Genomic DNA, 8213 nt, shown 5'->3' with positions numbered 1-8213 from the left:
CTCGTGTAATACCAGTTGTTTAGTGAAGACAGATCAGGGTACTGGAATAAGATGTGGCTGGTGGAGTTGCCAAGAGCAGACTGCAATGATAAAAGAAGCAGAGTATTTCAACTATCTGTCACTTGAGTTAATTTTAATATGAGTTGGACCATATGTTCTAAAATGATCACATGATGCCATGGATACAATACAAGATGAACAAACAACTGCATGTGCAGTAACTGATCACTGTGAAAGATGGTAAAGCCTTCAATAGGATGTGGTAGCAGACTGTAACAATGTGTAGACACAATACCATAGTTTAAGGTATGTGAGACAGCAGCAAGCACAACCACACAGCAGTTATCTGCCTAAGGACACATTTTGTGTTGTGCTTATTATCTTTCACGGGATGTAATTATGGCTGTATTTATATAGAAGTGCATGTCAGTGACTTCACTCGATTCCAGCACTGAAAGGTTTCAAGTTGAGAGCTATATTTATCATGCAAACTTATCACCTGAAAAACTGTGCTTTCTCCACACAATGGCTTGGCCATGCAAAACTACTAGTAGCTGAGTTCCAGTACATCAAGGGTGTGGCATTGGAATAATGATGTGTAGCATAACATACAGGAGATGCACTTATACTGCAGAATTGTATGCAACAATGTATTATTGACAACACTGAAGATGGAATAATTCAGCTATCAAGCCAGGTGAAGGATGAACAAAAGTATGCAAAATAATACAAACAAATTACAACATGAAAATATACTCTTAATCTCTCCAAGACTTGTAACTCACTATTCCAACTGAACAACTTAGCAAATAAAGACGCACTAGCCATAATCAATCAGTATTCCAGTGGCTTTTCTCCGTGGTTGCTAATCTCCTTCCACTGTGGTCATTGTGAATAGCAAAGTAAACCAGGTGTGGTACTTAATTAGCTGATTTGTACTGGGTGTTATATAGAATTACAGGTCCGTGTAAGTTATCAGTACGAACTGGCATAAGTATTGTACAATTGTGCCTTTGTTCACAGACGAATCTATCCCCAGTTACTGCATGTCTCTAGGCCTCATAGCTTTCCAGAGCATTAATTTTTGTTTATTTATTGACTAGGACCAGGTCACACTACAACCAAGTGCATACTGTACACCAATGTTGCAACCTACCTGGCCATTGGGCATGTATAAACAGTGCCATAGCCAACACTCAGCAGTGTGTGTGCTGGTGGATCACAATAATAAAATACAACTTGCACAAAAACCAGACTATATTGAAAGTTTATATTGTAGGTGTGACGTGTCTCTAAAGATGACTTATCAGTGAAGGGAGGCTATGCACAACAAGATGGTGAAGGCACAATTGGTGAAGGCACAATTGGCAAATGATCCCAATTAAGCCAATATGGCACTATAGACTTTATTGTAACTAGAGGCCACTAGTGATGTGTCAGCAAATCAGCGTGGTGGCATTGGCACTAGTTGGCACAATGATCACAGTCTATAATATTATGCATACGGCCACACAACATACATGAGATCAAATTGTTGTATGCAGCAATGCATCTTGTTTATTGCAGACTCAGTAAAAGGTGGAAAATAATTCCAGCTAATAAGCCAGGTGAAGGATCAAGATGTGCAAGTATTACATTGGAACATGCTCATTCCCTTGTTGTTCATGAGCACATCAACTGGTTGTTCACAAGTGAATCAGCTGGCCATGGTGAGCGATGTTGCTATATGCTTTGCTAATGAAGCATTTTGTAACCACTTTTAACAACATGTTATACAGAGAAGTATGTTATAAACTGTTTTATAGTTAGAATATCATGTTTTTCTTGCAAATTCTCTTCACAAAGGCTCAAAAGCTGCTCTTCATTTTCATTCGTGTATGCAACTTGAAGGAATAGGCCATTCCTGGTGGTGTACGAGGCCTGCACCATTGTTTTTTCAATCGTTAGCTGTGATTTCTCCCAATTTACTATGAATCCCTTCTGCTCCTGTAAGTTCACTGTCTGAGCTACCCACGATACCACACCAAGACTGCGGTTAAAATGTCGCTCTAAGAAAGAAGCCGTCAATGTGGACAAATCCCATGTATTTTGTGATTGGATGGAAGGGTCAAAGTTGGAGTGCTTTTAAATCGCTTAGGAGGTTCACAATGTCCTTATTATTGTAGTAGGCAAAACTAGTTATGTGTTCTCCTTCTTCAGAGCTGTTGCTGGAACCGACTGTGGCGGTAAATAAGGTGTGAAAAGGCACGTGCATCCACAGTTGGGTACTAGATCCGTTGCCCACAGACATCCCACTAGGGGTGAGACAAGTGGCCCCAGGGCATCTCCTACAGATGTCTCACTAGGGGTGAGGAGCAGTGTAACCCATGGGTTCATTAAATCCAGTTTTTGTAGAAGCTGAGCCTTCTTCAATGGATCCTGAAGAATCTGATCAATTTCAGCCTCCTGACATTGTTTGGGCAAGATTCTTTCACCATCTGATTGTTTTTCAGTAGATTTGGACATAACTGTGCAGCGTGCACTACCATGCTGTGCAGCAAAAGGAAAAGGTGGATATGCCAGCACGTGTAGGATGATTATTGGAAGAAAGCTGCATTCTGGTTATACGTACTATGTATGTAATAGAAACCTTTGTATAGCTGCGAAGTGCTGCATTGTGTGTGCATAATGAGGAAATACCATTGTTACATTAAATAATTTTTGAATTTTCTATAGCATGCCTGCCTGGCCTGCCTGCCTGCCTGCCTGCCTGCCTGGCCTGCCTGCCTGCCTGCCTGGCCTGCCTGCCTGGCCTGCCTGCCTGGCCTGCCTGCCTGGCCTGGCCTGTCTGCCTGGCCTGCCTGCCTGGCCTGCCTGCCTGCCTGGCCTGCCTGCCTGCCTGGCCTGCCTGGCCTTCCTGCACTCAATAATGACTAAGGCTAAGGGCTTGGTTAATGTTGTTTGTTTGTTTGTTGTTGTTTTTTTAGTGTTCAATGTCACTTCATCTGGACAGGTACTTTTTGGCATACCACAGTACATACATCTCATGCAACATGGAATTACATTTGTCCTCCTTTGTGCTTGCTGACAACCAAAGATGTCAATTTGTGGTGACACTATGGCTTCCCTACTTTTGTAAATGGAAATTTTTCATATTTCCATGGTGACTGGGTCAATTGCAGAGGCACTTCTCCTACTGTTCTTTGTTTGTAATGCTGTGAAACCAGCTGAACATAGCTGAAAACGAAGCGCGATTACCACTTCACTTTTGTAATTAATAGTTGGGTTGTGCATTCAACTAAAACATTAGCTGTTGGCACTATTCATTCTTTTGGTCCAGTATGCACAGGATCACTGTCATAATTAAGCTTTAAATTTCTAATATTATTATACTTGTGGTTAGTTAGTACCATTATAATGTTGGTTCTTAGATGTAGGACACAACATCATTTTAATTGTACCTACCTACACAGGTTTGATTCATGCCACCATATGTCGGAACAATCAAGTGATCTACTGGAATCACACAATGTAAGTTTGATAGCATCCAGGTAATTGCACAAATCTTTCTTATGTGCTTTTTCTTGCACTACAATACAGTAGTACTATATATTAGGAATCATAGAAATTTGGACACTCTCACTAACCAGAAACCAGCCTTACAATACCTTCATACTGTCTTGGTGGTATAGCTAAGCCCAAAATTTCCTTCAATGCAACCAAAAATGCTTCCAATAAGTTATTACGGATTCTACTCTTTTCATTAGGTAAAGTTTTCTGCTTGCGTACTAACTAATTCCTTTAGACAACTTCATTTCTCAACAAGTACTCATAAGGCACACATTTAGATGTTACGGCAAGGGTATAATTATTTTTTCTTTTGAGGCAGCATGTGAGGGGCTATCACCAGTCATAATGCATATTTATTAAGTCTAAATCCAGTTTTCTAGACTGTGTGACGTTAAGGGTTACTCTTTTAAATGATTCTATAAAGAAGGCATCAAAAACTTTAGAATACTTAACTACGTAAGTTTTAAAGTAATCTGCTATCTGCAGATATCTATCTTATGTGCAATTTCCAGCAGGATTTTTGCTAGGCTTATAACTATCAACAGGTTGTAACATACTAACCCTGGTATTTCATTGCTTAAAGCATGTCAGTACACACATTCTATATATTGTTGACCTGCATTCAGCATTTTAATTCTCTCTTAGTCTCTCCATGATGCCTTTTTAGAAGCATTTTGTTAAAATGGGCATGTTGGTTTATGGGTTGAATGCTAAATTCTACATCAATGTATAAAGAAGATGTGTGCCAACTTTTATTCTATTACAGATCTCATCTACTGATACTGTATCTCACTATAAAGTGCCCAGTCACTACTGTAGAAGAAATTCCCTGTCACCAGAGAGTGCAGCCACTACAGATTGGAAGGGCCACCATCTACCACACAAGGTATTGTATAAACCGCCATCACGTGAGCTATATATTTGTCTCCTAAATGAGTTAGACAAATATATACCTCACACTTAAAGGGCGGAAAATACATATATAATGCCACACCACCTTCACATCTGAATACAGAAATAAAGGGTAGCCACCTGCATATATACATGCATAAAGTAACATGAAATGGGAATGCCACCCATGGCCACCAAACATATATAGTGTATAAATATGAGTTATCACCCATGGCCATCCAACATGTATAGTGTATAAATATGAGTTATCACTCATGGCCATCCAACATGTATAATGTATAAAGGGAATGCCACCCATGGCCACCAAACATATATAGTGTATAAATGTGAGTTATCACTCATGGCCATCCAACATGTATAGTGTATAAAGGGAATGCCACCCATGGCCACCAAACATATATAGTGTATAAATATGAGTTATCATCCATGGCCATCCAACATGTATAGTGTATAAAGGGAATGCCACCCATGGCCACCCAACATGTATAGTGAGTTATCACCCATGGCCATCCAAAATGTATAGTGCATAAATATGAGTTATCCTCTGACTGAAAAGGGAATTCCACCCATGGCCATACAACCTGTATACTGTATAAGTATGTTACATGATATGTATATATTTTATAAGTGTATAGCACATACACACACAAAAACAAACAAGTCAAACATCTTCCTCCGCAACTGGATGGAGGGCCCAGTAGCAGAGGACAGTCTTTGCATTATATCTCCAAAGGATCGAATATGGAGAGTTGTTGGATCAATATTGTAATATTTCATAAGTGATAATGAACTTGCCGTATAGTATATAAAATATAAATTAGCTGCTAAATATATCAAAAGGGACAATATAGATCATCATTGTAACCTCAGGCAAATATGTCCTGTGTGATCCTCTACTTCATGTAGTCGCCACCCAACCAGATATAATAATGCACAAACTGCAGTGTACGTACCATTCAATATGGCTCCCACCTTTATCATGCCACTAACCAAAGTTTATTAAACTTAACATTAATCATAAACTATAAAAATACTGTCATATCATTAGCTCCCACCTGGGACAACTAATGAATGATTATGGACCATGTATATTGCTAGCAGCAAGTAATACTTGTCTGCATAATTATTGCCCAACTATATAAACTTCTTATTATAGGTAGACTATCACTGTGACAACTGCATTTATTCCTTTTGAATGTAATAATTGTGGTATAAAATAGATGATATACCCATATAAACTAAATGTTCATTACACTGAAGTACCCAGGTTTGCAGATAGCCTTTGGACTTAACCCACCAAACACAAACCTTGTCACCACCAGCCAACTACCTTGTGTGTTGCCACCATCCCTGTTTTGCCACCACCTTCAGTTGTCCATTACCCCAACCCAGACCCCATAACTAACAGAGAAAAACATTTCATTATGTGGATTACACTAAATATGAGCTCAAGTCTACATTAAGCAGTATACACTGCATGGATCCAACATTGACACACATTTAAAGTTGTGGTACTGATTTTAATTCTGTCATGTAAGATCATCATCCCACCATAGTATAGTGATATTGCTGATCAAGTGTTGGGAAGTTTATAGTTTTAAGTACAGATCAGTACCAAACATTACCCTTAGTGTACTGTGTCCCAATCTTAAATCCTCACTTGGCAAAAGACAGAATAGATGCAGGACTATAATGGAGTGATTTACGAAAAAAACAATCTCACTTATTAGATTAACACTGGAGAGAAAGTGGATATAGACATGGTCAAAGATCTTTGGCCTATTATCATTTATTAACAACCTTAACTTGCTACACTACAATTGACAATTTGATGGTAACAACTATAATAGTATTTGGCTCCCACCTGCATGAGTCAAAAGTGATCATTGACCACAGGCCAAGTATTCATGTCCTGTATACCACTACTACCAGCAAGTGAAACTCTGCTCTGCAAGCTGGCATGCAATTATTGTACAAATTCCTTACATAAATAAATCACTGCAGAACCTTCTGCGGTGTATACACATAGCTGTGTACTAAACCAAAAGGGGTTATTGAAACTTTACTTAACAATAGTTTGCTTTCAACTCCCACCAGCCAAAGCATGTTTTGTTACAAGTAATATAAGTAGTTATTACAACCTATTGTTAATAGTATTAATCATGTAGTGTTTCAGATGGTAGCATCACTACCTTGAGTTGTACTGTTGAGTAACAACAGGTTCTTACAAGATTACTCTCCATACATTTGCTGTGACTTTTTACCTTAATGTACTTAATACATGTACACGTCTGTAGCTGTGTATATACCTCTAGGTCAGCAATGATATGCTCAGGTAAACATTATTTGCTGCAATTAATAATGGTTGTGTTCCTTATAAGGAGCGTAATGTTTGTAAAAATGTTATGTATCCTTGGTATTAAGCATTTACTTAATTTTACTGCACAAACTGTATATATTGTATTATGGACCGTACAATCAAATCAGCTTGTCGAAATCTTTAAAAAAAAAAGAAATACAAAGACCTGTCATACTTACATCCCACAGTATACATCATCATTATTGACAATACAACAAATGTATTAAAGATTTGTGACAATAATGTTACATCAACAATATGTGGATATCCATCATTACAACATAAATTATACTTGCAACAAAGCAGTGGTCCAGATGGAATTCCTCCTAGATTATTGAATGAAACAGTGTACGAAATAACGTTACTGCTCACCTTCATTGATCTTTCAGTCTTTACACCAAGGCAAATTCCATTAAGATTGAAAAGCAGCACAAATCATGGCATTCTACAAATAAAATAAATAGAACAGATCCTTGTGGGAACACATCATTTGTATTTCTTTATTTATACTCACTAGTCCAACCGCAACATCCAGAACACAAATTAAACATGCTTTTCACACGGATCCAAAACAATTGATAAAGTTTCCCATTGAAAATTGTGTACTGGATACCACTTTACTTTTATACTGGATAAAGACAAACTGTTTAGTCAGTTCTACTTGAAGGCAAAACACCGTTACTAGCACCACTTCTATTCCTCATCTGTGTAAATGATATACCATGTCAATGACAAAATCAGTTCTGTACAGTAAATTACTATACAACTCAATTCATAAAGGCACTCACAGTAGTCATACTCTGGATCTTGTGGTTTCAGTCATACCAGAAATGTTTGATTACAAGGCTAAAATGCAGAGGTGCCTTTGACAGACTAAGAAGTCATCACTTCCAACAGAAATTCTATAACTGTTGAGACAAACTGGGTAGACTTTGAACACTATTACACAGGGAATGAATGAATTATATTCCTCAAAACAAGTTCACTCATCTAATCAGATTCCTTAAGGTTGAATTGTCAAATTGAAGACCACAGACCCCTAGTGCTAGGGAATCTCATTGTAAAATTGAAGAATTTGAGCAGTTCATGTAATAATTATCAGTTCTAACAGCAACACTTCTAAAATATTTCAAAATATATCACAAGCCAAAAAAAGAGATCATGTTGGTGTCATCTGATAATGGTAAACCTCTAACTGACAGCTTTGACAAAGCAGTTGTCAATATCCAATTAGTTGCTTTCAGCATTCACAAATGAATATGTAGATTCTCATTAAATGACTTAAATACACTAGACCTAGCAAGTCTCCTGGTCTAGATGGTATTCCACCAGTCATGTTAAGACACTGCATGTGATGCAGAAATTGCACTTCTGTTAATCTTTGCTCAACCCA

Source organism: Dysidea avara, chromosome 2, assembly GCF_963678975.1.
Source record: "Dysidea avara chromosome 2, odDysAvar1.4, whole genome shotgun sequence".
Classification (NCBI taxonomy): domain Eukaryota; kingdom Metazoa; phylum Porifera; class Demospongiae; order Dictyoceratida; family Dysideidae; genus Dysidea; species Dysidea avara.
This window is presented reverse-complemented; position numbering follows the sequence as displayed.